A 16,509-nucleotide genomic window follows, 5' to 3' on the forward strand; every position below is an offset into this window, starting at 1 on the left:
CTCGAGGGCTTAGTGTCATGGATCACACTCAGCTATACCTAACACACGTGTATCTACATTTTAAAGTACTTATATTTATTGAATTTAGATATGTATCATGTTCAATATAGTTTTTCACTAAATAAATAATTACTAAGCACTTGTTATTTGTCCTCTGTGCTGGGAATACAGTATATACAAAACAGCAGAAGTTCTTCAGGGAGCTCACATTGCAGTAGGAGAGGCAGGCCATTTAGAGGATAAGGAAGGTGTATGCAAATAAACACTCAGTGGAAAAATATTTCATGAAAATCATATCAGAAGTGATGTGAAAGGGGTATTCTTTAAATATAAAGCCAGGGAAATTAATCTGATATATTTTGTTTGACTTTAGACACAAATATATTTAAAACCAGGTTTATTGAGAGAGACAAGTGAAATTTCATATAAATTCTTGATAAAGTACCTGGCATGTCCAAAGTCTAAATTATTAGAAAAATAAGAACAAACGGCTGAAATTAGGTAATTAACTGTATTTACCAGCAGCCCATATTAGATGCAGAATCTGAACTCTGAGATTCTGACTCCACGGAGGGTGCCTGCTCCATCACATCACAGTGCCACACTATCGTGTTTGAAGCCCACAAGCTCAGTTGGTCTCCATCATTACCTCATGGTAGGCCTGGCTGTCTTTGCAACTTGGCCCTCTCTCACAACATCCCCCCAAAGCCTAATCCAGTACTGTTACTGGATTACCCTAATAGTAATTCTCCTTTGAGAAAGAATAAGAAATTTCAGCAACAGTTTCATTTATTTATCTCCCATTTTCCCTTCAGTTAAGGTGGCTAATCAATTTTTTCAATCATTTCTCTCCCATTAGCCTTAAAGAGCAAACCATCCTCAGCCTCCATGGGCTAAAATCCTTGGAGCAGGGTCATGCTGCGAAGCCAGAGGCATCTATCTTTGGAATCTCCTCATTTTGCAGTGAGAATTGCATGCCTCAACCCCGCCTGACATCTTAGCTTCAAGGCTGAGAATTGAAACTAATTCCTGTGCCAGAGAACATTATATGCTTACTTAGCAGCAAGGAAAGCATTTTCTAAATAATTAATTGCAAGCTTGGAATCTTCCTGAACTGTGCTCGGTTCCTGGAATCTGCCCTGAAGGATTCTGTGTGTACCTATTCGAAACAGTCAACAGAGCTAAAGCTCTGCTTCTGTGGGCACTTGATTTTACTTCATTTTTCTCTAAAGAAAATAATATAAATTCCTAGACACAATGTAATTTCTAAAGATTTATTATGATAAAACAAAAAATGAAGAAGCTTTTCTCTGGGATGCTAATCTCCCAAATATTCACATGAGAGCTTGTTCTGGGCATGCTGCTGCTCACGTTGCTGCTCAGGCTGTATCAAGTTCTTCGTCCGAGCATGCTTTCCACCTTTGCTTTTGTTTGAGGGCTTAGTATATTCAAGCACAAGCACTGCAGATTTTGAAGAAAGCAGGCCTCGGTTCGTGGGAGACTTGAGTCGTAGCAAAGCATACCTAAGCAAACAGTGGAAAAATATATTTTCCCACAACCTTCTAAATTCATTTTGGTCAAGTAAAACTCCCGGACCTAAGCCAGACAATAGCTGGGGATTAACTTCATAATCAATAAATACTCTGCATCAGCTTTTAAATGTATGGGTTTTATTTTCAGTATTATGTTGCGGCAATAAAATATGTTGCTGGGACCTGTAAGAAATGACTATATATAAACAAAGGCTCACAGTTACATAAAACCCAAACAATGTCAGGGATACTCAGCTGCTCAGAAATGGAAAGCATCCAATTCTAGAACAGTGAACATCCCAACCAACCTCTTAGGAAACTGAGGTTCAAGCTGGTCAATGAGCTTTCCAAGCCCAGGTCTCCCTGAAGTTAAATAAAACTATCAAGAGATCCCAGTCAGGCCTACCACCAAGCCACATCCAGCATTGTACACAGGAGCAGGGCTACTGAGGTCTGTCCGGTTTAGCAGAAAAAGTAGATTTTAAGAAAACAACAAATCCCATGAATTCTTGAATGAAACTGATTATTTTGAGTGGGGATGGGATAAGAAAGATAGTAAATCAAATCAGAAGACCTTCAAGCTTGCAATAACAATGAAAATAAAAACGAGATAACTGTATTACTGGATGAGTTCTCTCTGTTCTTATCCACATATATTTCCTTTTTCTTTCTTCTTTCCTTTCTTCCTGTCTTCCCAATGCACCCAACCAAAATTACCCAGTAATTGTAAAATCAAGTAGTCCAGTTACACAGAAAAATCTCTGCCATTTACCTTTAATTACTCAAATGGAAGATGTGAGGTTCAGAGGCAGCCTCTGGGTATCAGCTGAGAAGTGTCCTACTAGGGTTCAAGAGATGTCAGCACAAAGAACAGCCTTCTGCTCTCTTCATTAGAGCCAAACTCACCCTGATTACACAAGTATTTTGAATGACTGCTTCGGGTGACTTAGTTTAAGTAGTTGCCATTGATGGAAGAGCTGTCAACATCCTCCAGTTAGTAAGGACCGAGAATCAGATCTCCATGGAGACTTAGAAGCCATAGGAAATGGAAGTCCATCAAATCATTCCACTGACCCTCCTCATTATCCTGCCCGTAAGTGGCCCAGCATGGCCTTTCTTACCCCCAGCCTCATCCATCCATATTCTTACACATGATCCCATGAAATGGCTTCAGACTTTGCATTTCACTTTTCTTTAAACTGTAAAACTTTTCAACTTTGTCCACTGTGAAAAGTTCTGTATGAAGTTGCTTTCTCTTGGTATTCCCTTGTCAGAATTCAGTTTCCAGTTAGCTTCTTATTCTGGTTAACCTTGGGTCTCCAAAACAAATATACTTATAAGGAAAAATTGAAAGGGGAGAGAAGAGGAGGAAGGATTTATTTTGGCTCCTGGTCTCAGAGGCCTCAGTCCTCTGCTGACATGGCCTGTGACGAGGTAGCATCATGACAGCCAGAAGACATGGCAGAGGAAGCTGCCCAGGTCTTGGTAACCAAAGATGGGGAGAAGGGGAGAAAGAGTGAGCCAGAGGCAGAGACAGAGACTTTAAAACAAGCTGAGAAGAGGGCAGACATAGGGCAAAGGCATCCCCCCCAGCAACCCACTTTTTCTAGTCAAGATCCACTTTCCACAGTTTCCACACCTCCCAATAGTCTACCCAATCACAAATCTATCAGTGCATTAATCTGTTGATAAGGTCACACCCTTGTAATCCGATCACTTTCCCAAAACCCTCCCTCTGAACATGACTGCACTGGGAAACAAGTCGCCTCCCACCCAAACTGTAACACTTCTCCATCTTATTTCTCTATAAGCTCCAACCTGGGGTGTTCTGTAGCACTCCATTATAAGAGTTCCAGGGGCTATGTCTTACATTTTACAAACTTTGTAGGAGTTCAGTGCCTGGTAGATAATAGTGCCTGATGTGTGTCTGGAGAGAAGGAAGTAATAAGGATTCCTATTTCTGCTTTTCCTCAGAGCAATGTTCCCCCCAACTGTTTAGGACAGTTGACAGTTGCTTCACCTCTGATCATTTTCTGAGGTGTTCATATAATTTTACATGCAACTTTTGGCTTCATGTTCTGTTTTCATGATGGAGCTGGACATTGGCTTTTTCTGGTTGCATTTTTTTCCTAAGGCAACTGGGGACATTTCTAGTGAGTATATCATTAGAGTGATTTCTCGGTGGCTAACCAAACCGCCACAGACATTTAGCACTGACAAAGAGTGAAGCTCTCTGACACTGCTCTGTTCCCAATCCTCCTTTCTTTATTTACATAAAATATTGAAATGCTTCACTGTGCACTTTTGACAGCCCAAGCGAAAAACCACAAGAGGCAAGTCAATAGGGGGACTGATAGGCTTTTTTCATAGAATGCAGAACCCCATAACACTTCTGGTCCTATATTGCTGGACCATGAAATGTTTTCAAATCCATTATTACCTTTATTTTTAAAGATTTGTTTTATTTTTAAAATGTGTCTGGATGTGTGTTTGTGCCTGGGTATGTGCACTTGAGTGCAGTACCCTAGGAGACCAGAGGTGTTGGATCCCCCTGGAACTGGAATTACAGGTGATTTTCAAGCCACCATCAGAGTGCTGGGAATCAAACCCGGGTCCCCTGCAAGAGCAGTGTACACTCTTTACCACTGAGCCATCTTCCAGCCTCCTTTATTGCTTTAATAGGCTTTTAGGGATAGAATGAAGGAAATGGCCTTGCTTATTTAGTTTGTTTCTGGTAATAGACATTGTTTCCTTTTGTGCTTGGAAGCTTCCATGCCCTTGTGGAATGTGCTCTGTCTAATCAAACAGCTTAGCATATTTGGTTTCCAAACTTGACTTAAAGTAAGAACTGCTTTACTCCTGAGAACTTACAGCAATAATCAAGAGGTAGAACTTTCTTCAATAATAGTTTTAATCCATCTTTCACCCAGAACTGTATTATAGCCAAGAAGTTAGCTGTTGGATTTTATCAGGCTGAGTCATCTGGAAGTATTATTGTTGTATTGATTAAGGACTGAGCAACATACCTGCTCACATCTCATGTACCTTTCAGGAATAATGAAGCCATGATATTAAGATAGCTGACACAGGGACTGGAGAGATGGCTCATAGTTAAGAGCACTGGCTGCACTTTCAGAGGACCAGGGTTCATTTTCCACCACCTACATGGCAGCTAACAACTGTCTGTAACTCCACTTCCAGGGGATCCTATGCTCTCCTCTGGTCTCCATGGGCATTGCATGCACAAGGTGTGGGTACATGCATGCAGATAAAACACTCATAAAATATAAAACAATCACTAAACATAAAAATTAATTAATTGATCACATTTCCTAAAGATAAATTATACAGCTTCTGGTTTAATTAAAAGTCTATTTAAATTTGTTATTAATTTGATATGGAAATTAAAGGACAGGATATTTTTTACTTAAAAATTGCCCCACACATACACTCAGAATAGATTTGTAGGCTACAATTATGGCAGCTGTTCGCTTATAGTACAGTCTGTGAAATGTGAGTAGAATGGAAGTAAATGAAATATTTCCTGTGATGGACTTCCTAGATAAAGGAAAGGAAAGATGAATGTGAAATGCCAGCAATAATGGCAAGTCCTAGATGGTCAAGTTTGAAGAAAGTGAGATACTTTGGGATGGGCATTGACTCTGTAAAGTCCAAAATTCAAATATTTCATGAACATCACTGGCTTTTAGAATGACAGAGGACAGCCAGTCCTGAAAGTTGTCTACCTCAGGATGCCAGCCCAGGAGGACATTAGTGTGTTCCTGCTGCTAAAACAGAAAGTCTGGGTAATTTACATACAAGGGAATAGTATTTCTCAGACTTCTAGAGTCTGGAAAGTCCAAGATCAAGGCACAGACAGATTTGGTGGGTAGTAAGGACTGACACTCCTCTCTGCTTCACAGACAGTGTTCCAAGATGAAAGAGCAAAGAGGCTAGGTGCTCTGGGTCCTCTTTTATAAAGGCATTGGCACCACTTATGGAGATGGAGAGGACTGACACTCCTCTCTGCTTCACAGACAGTGCTCCCTGGCTGGTCCTGAGTGGGGAAGATGGAAAAGCAAAGAGGCTAGGGTGCTCTGGGTCCTCTTTTATAAAGGCATTGGCACCACTTATGGAGATGGACCACTCATGGCCTAATCACCTTCCAAATACCCCACCTCCTGTCATCATGATGATTAGTTTCCAGGATATGAACTTTAGAGGGACATATACATCCAAACCATAGCAGTAGGATACCAGGGATCAAATGACTAACACCAAGCCTCTCACCTGTCATCCTATGTGTATATAAAGCCAAAAGTGATGAGTGACTTACTCCTGGTAAACTAAATCAGAAAGAAACTGTAATCCAGGTCTGTGACTCACTTCCAGGCCTGCGGATATGACTGTAGAATCCAGAGTTCCTGGTTAGTAATGCTGGGTGTTATGCTGTAGGGGCTGTAAGGCTTATCTTGAGAATTTTAGTAAAAGAGGCAAGACACACCTTAGAACATCTGTGTAGACTGAAATTTTAGCTTTGCTATAATTGATTTTTAAAAATGGGAAGGGATAAAAATCGATCTTTGCACAGTGCACTCTAATTCTAGGGGATTTCAGAGACTCTTCAAGCATAGCTGAAATACTCACACCAGCTCTTTTACCCTGGCTCTCCAAACTTAGGGAAGAAAGAAATCTAAATAGTGTACTAATTGTGCATGTAGGCAGGTCAAAAGGAGAGTACACTTTGTCTTTGGAAAGCTGTTGCAATGGGGGATTTTTTTTTATCTCTAAAGTCCCCATCTTAAGGAGAGGGGATGCTAATCTTCTATTGCTGCATAACAAATGACCACAAATTTAGCACACGGTTCTGTAAGTCAAATGTCTTGTACGGCTTGGTGGGTATGACAAGGCTGAGACTGGGCTGTTGGCTTATTGAATTTTCATCTAAAGACTCTGAAGAAAAATTTTCCAAAGTCATCCTTGCTGTTTACAGATTCAGACTCTTGCAACTATAGGCTTAGGGTCTTCAATTCTTGCTGACTATGAGACACTACTCTTAGCCCATAATTAGGCTCCTCACATTTCTAGTCTTATGGCCTCTCTATCATTGAAACAGAAATGACACTTCAAATTTGTCTCACATTTCCAGAATCTTTTTCTCTGACCATTTGAAGAAAATTCCTTTACAAGACGCATGTGATTAAGTCAAACATATCCATCTTCTTAGCTTATCATCAGTTGTCTTAGCATCTATACTACATCTATAAAATATCCTCCTAGCAGCCCTTTATATTAATGTTTGAATGAATAGGGAAAAGTGAGGTATACGGGGGGAGTCAAGAGCCTTGGTGCATCATCAGAATTCTTGCTTCCACAAATGGCACAATAGTACCTGTACAAAGTCAAGAACGATGCCTCTTTCTTCCTTAAGACACATAGCTGTTCAACATGGAAGATTCAAAGACCCCAACAGAATATTTTCATTTAGTGTGAACTCAATCATTAACTCAGATTTTTATAATTTAATCTCAGTAACCAGGTTTGAATATACAACCAGTGCCACCATTTAAGAATGTTCCTGGGAGAGTTATATAAGTTTTCTCATATTCTTAAATAGGAATTGTCAACCCAATCATCATCCTCATCTGCCCAGCAGAATATAGTAACCATTGTGTTAGTTCAGGTAGAAGCTTCTTATCACTTCCCCATATAAAGACTATGAACAGTCAGCAGAAAACTCCATATGTTATTCTGCTTTCTGTTGCTATAACAAAATACCCTCAGTTGAGTGTTTTGTATAAAGGTTTCAAAAGTATGGTGTTTGCATTTACTTGGGTCTAGTGAGATCCTCAAGCTATAAAACATCACAATCATGGAAACATATGCAGAACAGAGCACAAAGAATGGCAGGAAGTAACGAGAAAGAGCCAAGCTTTGTTACCATGCACTAAGGGAACTAATCCAGTTCTATGAAGTTATATACACTTGAAAACTACTACATTATAAACCAAGGTTCCAGTGCATATACCTTTATGAGACATACATAAACCATACATAAACTATAGCACTCAAAGGCTACTCTTTCTTCTAAATATTAAAAAATTCATATAATATTCAGATATGGCTCAGGTTGCTTGCTGAGGAATAACTGCTACTTGGTCCAACTGTTCCCACTTGCTTCTGCCCCTGTAGACTACAAAGTCCCTGCTGTGGTTTGTGCCCATCTCCTCCGTGGAAGTCATGAAAGAAGAAATTATTATTCTGCAGTCAGAGAAGTGGATCATTTATGACTCAAAATATCCCTACCTTTACAGCTATCTCATAGTAGAATAAAATACCATCACTAGAGCTAATAAAGGTCCCATGGGTAGGAGGAGGTCATGTGCAATGGTTGACAGAGAGGGTTGTACTTCTCTGCAGATCTTCTCTGCACTTTGAGACCCTCATTTTTACTATGACATTCACACTGATACACCTGTACATGGTTTGTGGGAGGGGCACATGAGAGGATGCCTATATAAAGTACTTAGAAGTCACTCAATGAGTGCTAGACTAGTTGCTTAGCATTGTGTCATTACTGTGGCCTCTCAGCTCTTACCACCATCCCTCTTGTCTAAAGCAAAGCATACACACACCATTGCCCTGGTGCTCAGGCTGATTCCTCTCTTCTCCATGGTACCTTTTGCAGTAGTCTGCAATGAATCACCACTCTGTTTCACAGCACACTGAGAAGGAAGGGTGTCGACCCACACGCAAGAGGACAGTAAATCCACAAAACCTCCCATAAATGTCTCTTGCTACGGATCTTTGTGTAAATAGAGTGTCTGACACCTGCTGTCGATCTCTGAGAAATAAATATGAAAACTTAGTCCCACCCAGGATTACAGCGCAGCAAAAGAAGTCAACACAAAACCTTAAAAAATCTAACAGACAGAAGAGACCTTTATTTCATCATTGGACAAATTTGGATTTCAGCCGGAAATAAACAACTGTGGTTGCTGGTGTGGTGGAAGGGGGAGGATGCACCACTGAATGTCAAGCAGCTGTGGCAGCCTCCAGGGCTGCGCTCGCCACACCTTCTGTCACTAGCTGTAAAACAAAGCATTCTTTCTCAGGAGCACCATGTGAGGGGAAGTGACTATGATCTGAGGATGTGATTCTAAGGAGAATTAAAAGAATTACGAAGGCAGAGTCCTCGGTGACTTTGGAAACACATCGAGCTTTGAAATGCAATGGGAAGCATTACCTAGAGATTCAGTGCATAACATGAAAGGGGCCACAGTGCTGTAATAACATATTATTGTCTGCTTTATGCAAATTTTTCAAATTTCAATATGCAATAATATCTCAATAGAATGATATAAATTTGTTCTTTTCACAGAGCACTAACAAAGATAATTATTGGTGATGAAAATAATAAAGATGATGATGGTGATGATGATGATGATGATGATGTAGTAATAGCCAACTGTTCCAGTCAGGGAAACACATGACATCGCTTTATGATGAAAACCCCAGAGTATACCTCTATTCAGTGTGATAAAGGAATTGATCTTTCCACCAAGCATCTCAATCACCTGATAGTCAACAATGCCACAAGGCACTTACTCATGTGCAAATACTTGGTTTGTGTGAGTTGTATATTACCTGTGAGCCCTGGTTCAAGAACACTTCCTTGAGATCAGAGGCCTTCACAACTATTTACCTAAATATTACTTGCTGTAAAACCTGCTATCTTAGATACTTCTTGGTGGATTTGCCTGCCCAGAGAGATGTGACACAACCAGCCCACTTACTCCTGAAGCATCAGGACAGAAAAAGGCATTTTGTCACTCACCAACTTAGTGTCTAGCACAAGAGCAGAGATCTATCTAGCTGCCCAGGCTTCCCTTATTCTTCAAGTTCATTATCATCTGGGGGCCTCTATTATACTCTCTTGCTACCAGGCTTTGAGTTAGTAATGCCCTGGCTCTTTAGGCATTATTTCGTAATTACAGAGATCAAAGAGAAAGAGTTAGGATCTTTATCACAGTTTCTTCTGCTATTGTGTAAATTCATCAGTAAAACAAATTAAGACTGAAGGCTCTGCCCAACTCATCCAGAACAACATTCACATTTTCTTTCTCCTCTGTCTTCTAGGAGATGCCTTGCATCTTGTTACACTGCCCTCTTCATCTTTACAGCCAGTCTGTCTCACATTATAACACTGACTTTTCTGCCCCTCCATCTCATTTAAAGTTCCTTGTGATTACACTGGGTCCGCCCAGACCACCTAAGACAGCCTCATCTCAAAGGCAGCTCTTAGCAACTTAAATTCTCTCCTGTCACTTCACAAAACATAATCCCAGGTCCCAGGAATGTGGAAATATTAGGGAAGCACTAGTCTGCCTCTCTCAGTACATGATCTTATTTTACCCTCAGCTCTGTGAAATTGAATCATTCCCTTTTAGCTGCTGGTAAGAAAGGTTCAGAGAAATGGAGTCACCTACCCAGAGCTGGTGTGTGCTGAGTCAGCTAGTTCTGGAGCATCTGGGTTCATAAACAACTCTCTCTTAGATAAATCCCAGGCACACTTCAAACACTGTTTCTGACCCGCCCTGTATACTTTACTTAATTAGGTCAGTCATGGATGTTATTAATGCCTCCACTTGTGTTCGGGTATATGGAGAGAAGGAAGCCATATTCATCTAATGCAAGCTGCTATGGCATCCCTCTGGAGCCAAGCAGCACTGTGAGTAGAAGAGACCAATCTGTGCTCAGTGGATGATGAAATGGACAGACATCCTGAATGCACACATTAGTTGGAAACTAAACTGGCCAAAGCAGCCACTTGGTTGAAAGTGAACCCTTTTTTATTTGTACTTTTGGTAGACTCTTAGCCCTCGAAACCTTCTGGGTATTAAATAAAAAGTTGCACAGATTTTTATAATTACTCCTTTTAGAGAGTTTTTATTTGATGTATTTTCTGAACAATTTAAAATAAATAAATAGTAAATAAATATACCATTTACTAGGTGTAGAGAAATTATAAAATATAAATTGAGGGTGGAAAATTCTTTTAAATCAGTTTTAAAATTTTGAAAACACTGGCAATTAAATAGGTTAAATGTTCTGAAAAACAGAATTTTTAAAGAAAAATATTTGAAAAATATATTTTCCTTTTGATAATTTTAAAGATGTGTTTCTCTCACTTTGTTATATGAAAAGTTATTCCTCATATTAAAATCAGAGACACAAACAGAAGATTTATGTCCCTTCCATAATGCCGGATGACCATTGAATTGACTCCTTAGGAAATCACTTCTAGAGCCTTTTCTGTCATGCATATATATATATATATGTATACACACATATGTATATGTGTGTGTACCTTGTATCATGTGTTATTCTCAGTAGACTTCTGCACTATGTGTAATAATGTTTATTTGAGCTTGGCAATGTGTAATATGAGGAATAATTTTCTGAAACAGGGTCTCATTATGCAGCCCTAGCTGGTCCAGAACTCTCTCCTGTATGTAATCATGTGTTATTCTCATTAGACTTCTGCACTATGTGTAATAATGTTTATTTGAGCTTGGCAATGTGTAATATACATATATTTTTTCTGAAACAGGGTCTCATTATGCAGCCCTAGCTGGTCCAGAACTCTCTCCTGTATGTAGACCAGGCTGACCTGAAGTTCACAAAGATCTACCTGCCTCTGCTTCCCAAGTGCTATGAATAAAGCATGTACATCCAGCCCATATCATAATTTTATGGCAATATTTCCTAACCATATGTCTTAATGGCCAAATAATATTTTATTATATAGACAAGCCATAACTTTCTAGCAATTTCTTTATTTTGTGCAGGTAGATTATTGTCATCTTTGGGGAATTCCACAGACTAGGCCTGACAAGAAAATAACTTAACAGAGAGATATCAGAATGCCTAAAATATTTTTAATAGCTAAAAGTGTGAGCTATGGAGGTTGTTGAGTGGGTTAACATGAAGAGCTCAGCTTGAATCCTCTGAACTCATGTAAAAGCCAGGTGTAGTAGTACACATCTGCAATCCCAGTGCAAATGTGGCAAAATGAGAGGCAGAGATGGAATACCTGGAGACTCACAGGCCAGCGAGCCTAGAGTTCAAAGTGGTGGGCAGTAGGAAAGAGACCCCGTCTCAAATGCAAGGTTGTACTATGAACACTACACACTCACCATGACACATGTGTATACCATGACATGCACATGCCTACTCTCATACACACATTATATACACAAAAAGTATCTAAAAAATACAAAATTGCTTAGAGAATCACAAAGTATTAAAAATCGCAATTACAACAAGTTGACATTGTTTTTAGGTAGGGGAAAACCAATACAGCTTAAAGTATGTATTTTTGCCATATGCTTTTGTCCATTGTTATCTGGATCATTTTCTCCAATTAAGTTGTTTTAACTAGAGACAGCCTGAGGGTGCCTGATCTGGCCTCTCTCTGGTGTAGGGACTGAAAACTCAGCAGATTGCCTGAGAGCATCTGGATCTGGCCTCCATGTGATGGTGAACTTCCCCAAAGCTTCCCTAAATAGTGCTGTACCCACCCTCCTAACTGGGATTACCTGAGGCCCCTCCATGGCCCCAGGACAGACCTTTGCCCTTCAGTAGGGTAAGACTGAGACCTTAGCAGACAGCTTGAGAATGCCTGATCTGGCCCCTGTCTGGTGTAGGGGCTGAGAACTCAGCAGACTGCCCGAGAGTGCCAAAATCGAGATTCCCTTTACAGAACTTCCCAAATTGTGCTCTGAATATCTGCTAGTTGGGGTCCAAACCTTAGAAGGAAGCCTGCGTGTATCTGATGGCAGCCTGACTTGGCCTTCTGTGGGAGCTCCTGAGTAGCTGATCTGAAGCCATCAGTTCCCTCCAAAATAAAGTCTGAGAGAACCTGAAACCTAGACCAACAAGCTTTACAAAACCAGTAAAGAAAACAACCAAGGCACACACTGAATACACAAACAGAAGCAAATTTCAATTCAACAAAAGGAGACTTGATTTTCATACCAGAATCACAAACAACAAAAGAAATTTACATGCCAAAATCAAAATGAAAAAATAACAAAGTGGAAAGCTAAAACACTATGTTTCCACCAAACTCTACCAGTCCTGAGGTCCTGAGGAAGAACACACAAACAAACAAAGAACTAAAAGAAGGTAGGGATAAACTTCTGAATGAATTCACAAAAGAGATAGAAACATTGAAGGAAACAGGCTAAAATGAAGAAGAAAGTGAAAAACTCAATAAGCCAACTTGAAACAACATGGGAAAGCCTCACCACTGGAATGAATGAAATGGAAAACAGAATATCAACACTGGAGGATAAAGTTGAACAACTGGACCACACAAGCAAAGATTATGAAAAATTAAAAAAAAAAAAAACAAAGGAGTGGAATATGCAAGAGATGTGGGACACCATGAAAAGACCAAATCTACGTATCATAGGCATAGAGGAAGGAGAAGAATTTCAGGTTAATCATGCTGAGCAGATCTTAAATAGGATTGTAAAAGACAATTTCCCAAAATTAAGGAAAGACATCCCCACACAAATACAAGAATCACATAGAACACCAAATAGACAGGAACAGAAAAGAAACTCCACACAGAATATCATAATAAAAACACTAAATGTACAGAACAAAGAGAGAATACTGAAAGTGGAGAAAGTAAAACAAGTCAAATAAGAAGGAAAGCCCATCAAAATTACAGCTGACTTACCAACGCAAACTATGAAACCCAGAAGAACCTGGACCAAGGTATTTCTAGTTCTAAATGACAATAGATGCCATCCCAGAATACTTTACCCAGAAAAAGTGTGTATTATAGTTGAGGCAGAAAGAAAAATCTTCCATGACACAAATGGCCTGAAAGAATATATGTCCACAAAAACAGCCCTTCAAAGAATACTTGAAGCAATACAAAGAATGGAGAAAGGAACAACTGTTCCCCAGGGGCAACAAAAGAAAATAAATAAAGGTATATTGAGGAAACACAAAATTAGATAACACAAAGAGCAATCAAAACGATGGCAAAAAATATACATCTTTCAATACTAACCTTAAATATCAATGGACTGAACTCCCCAGTCAAAATACACAGGCTAAGTGAATGGATTAAGAGACAAAATCTATCTGTCTGCTGTCTTCAAGAAATCCATCTTACCTTCAAAAACAGGCACTACCTTAAGGTGAAAGGATGGAAAAGAATATTCCAAGCAAATGTCACTAGGAAACAAGCAGGGATTGCAATTCTAATATCTGACAAAACAGACTTAAAAGTAAAACTAATCAGAAGAGATAAGGAGGATCCCTTCATTCTCATCAAAGGAACAATTAACCAAAAAGATATTACAATCCTGAACATATACGCACCAATCTCTGGTGCACCCAAATTCATAAAAACAACACTCCAGGATTTTAAGACACAGACTAACCACAATTAAGTAGTAGTAGGGGACTTCAATACCCCACTGTCTCCATCAGGTAGGTCAACCAGACAGAGAAAAAACAGAGAGATGTCTGAGCTAAATACCATACATCAAATGGACCTAGCAGACATCTTCTGAATATTCCATCCATGCCCCAAAGAATACACGTTCTGTTCAGCACCCCATGGAACTTTCTCAAAAATTGACCACATACCAGGGCACAAAATAAACCTCAACAAATACAAAAAAAAAAAAAAGAAATTCCATGCATTTTACCAGATCACAATGCAATAAAGCTTAAAATCAACACTGGAAGAAGCCTAAGTCACTACATGAACTCATGGAGGTTAAAAAACACACTCCTAAATGATGAGTGGGTCAAAGGAAAAATTAAGAAAGAACTAAAAGAATTCCTGGAATTCAATGAAAAGGACAATACAGCACAACAAAACCTCTGGGACACTTTAAAAGCAGTACTAAGAGGGAAATTTATAGCTCTAAGTGCTCATATTAAAAAACCAGAACACAAATAAATGACATAACATTGCAACTCGAGACTCTGGAAAGCCAAGAACAAACAAAACCCAAACCCAGCAGAAGAGAAGAAATAACGAAAATCAAAGCAGAAATTAATGAAATAGAAACAAAGAAAACAATACAAAGAATCAATGAATCTAAGAGACAGTCTTTGAAAAGCTAAACAAGATAGACAGACCCTTAGCCCAGTTAACCAAAAGAAAGAAAGAGCAAGTCCAAATCAACAAAATCAGAGATGAAAGAGGAAACATTACAACAGCCAATGAAAAGATCCAGAACATTATAAGAGAATACTTTAAAAACCTATAATCTATTAAATTTAAAAACCTAAAAGAAATGGATGGGGACTAGAGAGATGGCTCAGCAATTAAGAACACTCGTTGTTCTTGCAGAAGACCCTGGTTTGAATCCTGGCACCCACATAGTAGCTAACATCTGTCTGTAACTCCAGTCCCAGGGGATCTAACAGTCTCTTCTGACTTCCGTGGACATTGCACAACAAAGGTGCACATCCAGGGAATACACACATACACGTAAAAAAATAAAATAAAAAAAGAGAAATGGATGGATATCTAAAATCATCAGAACCACCAAAGTTAAACCAATAAGAACTCAACAGTTTAAAAAGATCCAAAATATATAAAGAAATCAAAACTGTTACACAAAGACCTCCAACTAAAAACAGCCCAGGCCCAGAAGGATTTACAGCAGAATTCTACCAGACATTCAAAGAAGACCTCTGTCCTAGTCTGTTCTTCATTGCTGTGACAAAACACTCTGACCAGTACCAACTTGGGGAGGAAAGGGTTTATTTGTCTTACATCTCCCAGGTCTCACGCAGTTCATCAGGGAGCCCAAGGTAGGAACTCAGGGCAGGAACCCGGAGGCAGGAGCTGGAGCACAGGCCATGGAGGAATGCTGCTTACTGGCTTGCTCTCTTGGCCCCTGCTCAGCCTGCTTTCTTATGCAAGACAGGCACACCTGCCCAGGGGTGGCACCACCCACAGTGGGCTCGGCCCTCCCACATCACTCATCAAGAAGATGCCCTTCAGACATGGCCACAGGCCAGTCCAATAGAGGCAATTTCCCGATTGAGGCTCCCTCAACCCAGGTGTGTCAAGTTGACACTAAAGCTATCCAGCACAACCTCTAATCAATACTACTTAAGTTATTTAAAATGATAGAAACACAGAGAGAACTCACGAATTCTTTCTATGAAGCCAGTGTCACTCTAATATCGAAACAAGGTAAAAACACAACCAAAATAGAAAACTATAGAACTATATCCTTAATGAACATAGATGCAAAAATTCTCAACAAATTACTTGTAAACAGCATACAGACACACATCAAAAAGATCATGCACCATGATCAAGTATGCTTTATCCCAGAGATGCAGGGATGGTTCAACATACACAAGTCAATAAACTTCATCAATCATATAAATTGACTCAATGACAAAAATCATATCCTCATCTCAATAGATGCAGACAATGCCTTTGACAAAATTCAGCATGTATTCATGATAAAACTTCTAAACGGAATTGAACTGGAGGGAACATATTTCAATATAATTAAAGGTATATACAACAAACCCACAGCCAACATCATTCTAAATGGAAAAAAATGGAAGTATTCCACTTAAAATCAGGAACCAGAAATGGATGTTCACTATCTCCACTCCTTTTCAATATAGTTCTTGAAATTCTTGCTAGAGCAATAAAACAAGAAAAGGAAATTAAAAGTACTAATTAGAAAAGAAGAGGTCAAAGTATGCCTTTTTGCAGATAATATAATACTATACCTAAAAGATCTCAAAATTCCACTAGAAAACTCCTAGAACTAATCAAAACTGTCAGTAAAGTGACAAGTTACAAAATTAACCTACAAACATCAGTGGCCTTTATATATACCAAGCCTTTATATATAACAAGTAATTGGAGAAAGTACACAAGGAAACCTTCCAATTCACAGTAGCT

The sequence above is a fragment of the Nannospalax galili genome, unplaced genomic scaffold (assembly GCF_000622305.1).
Source record: "Nannospalax galili isolate Female #2095 unplaced genomic scaffold, S.galili_v1.0 scaffold202, whole genome shotgun sequence".
Classification (NCBI taxonomy): Eukaryota; Metazoa; Chordata; class Mammalia; order Rodentia; family Spalacidae; genus Nannospalax; species Nannospalax galili.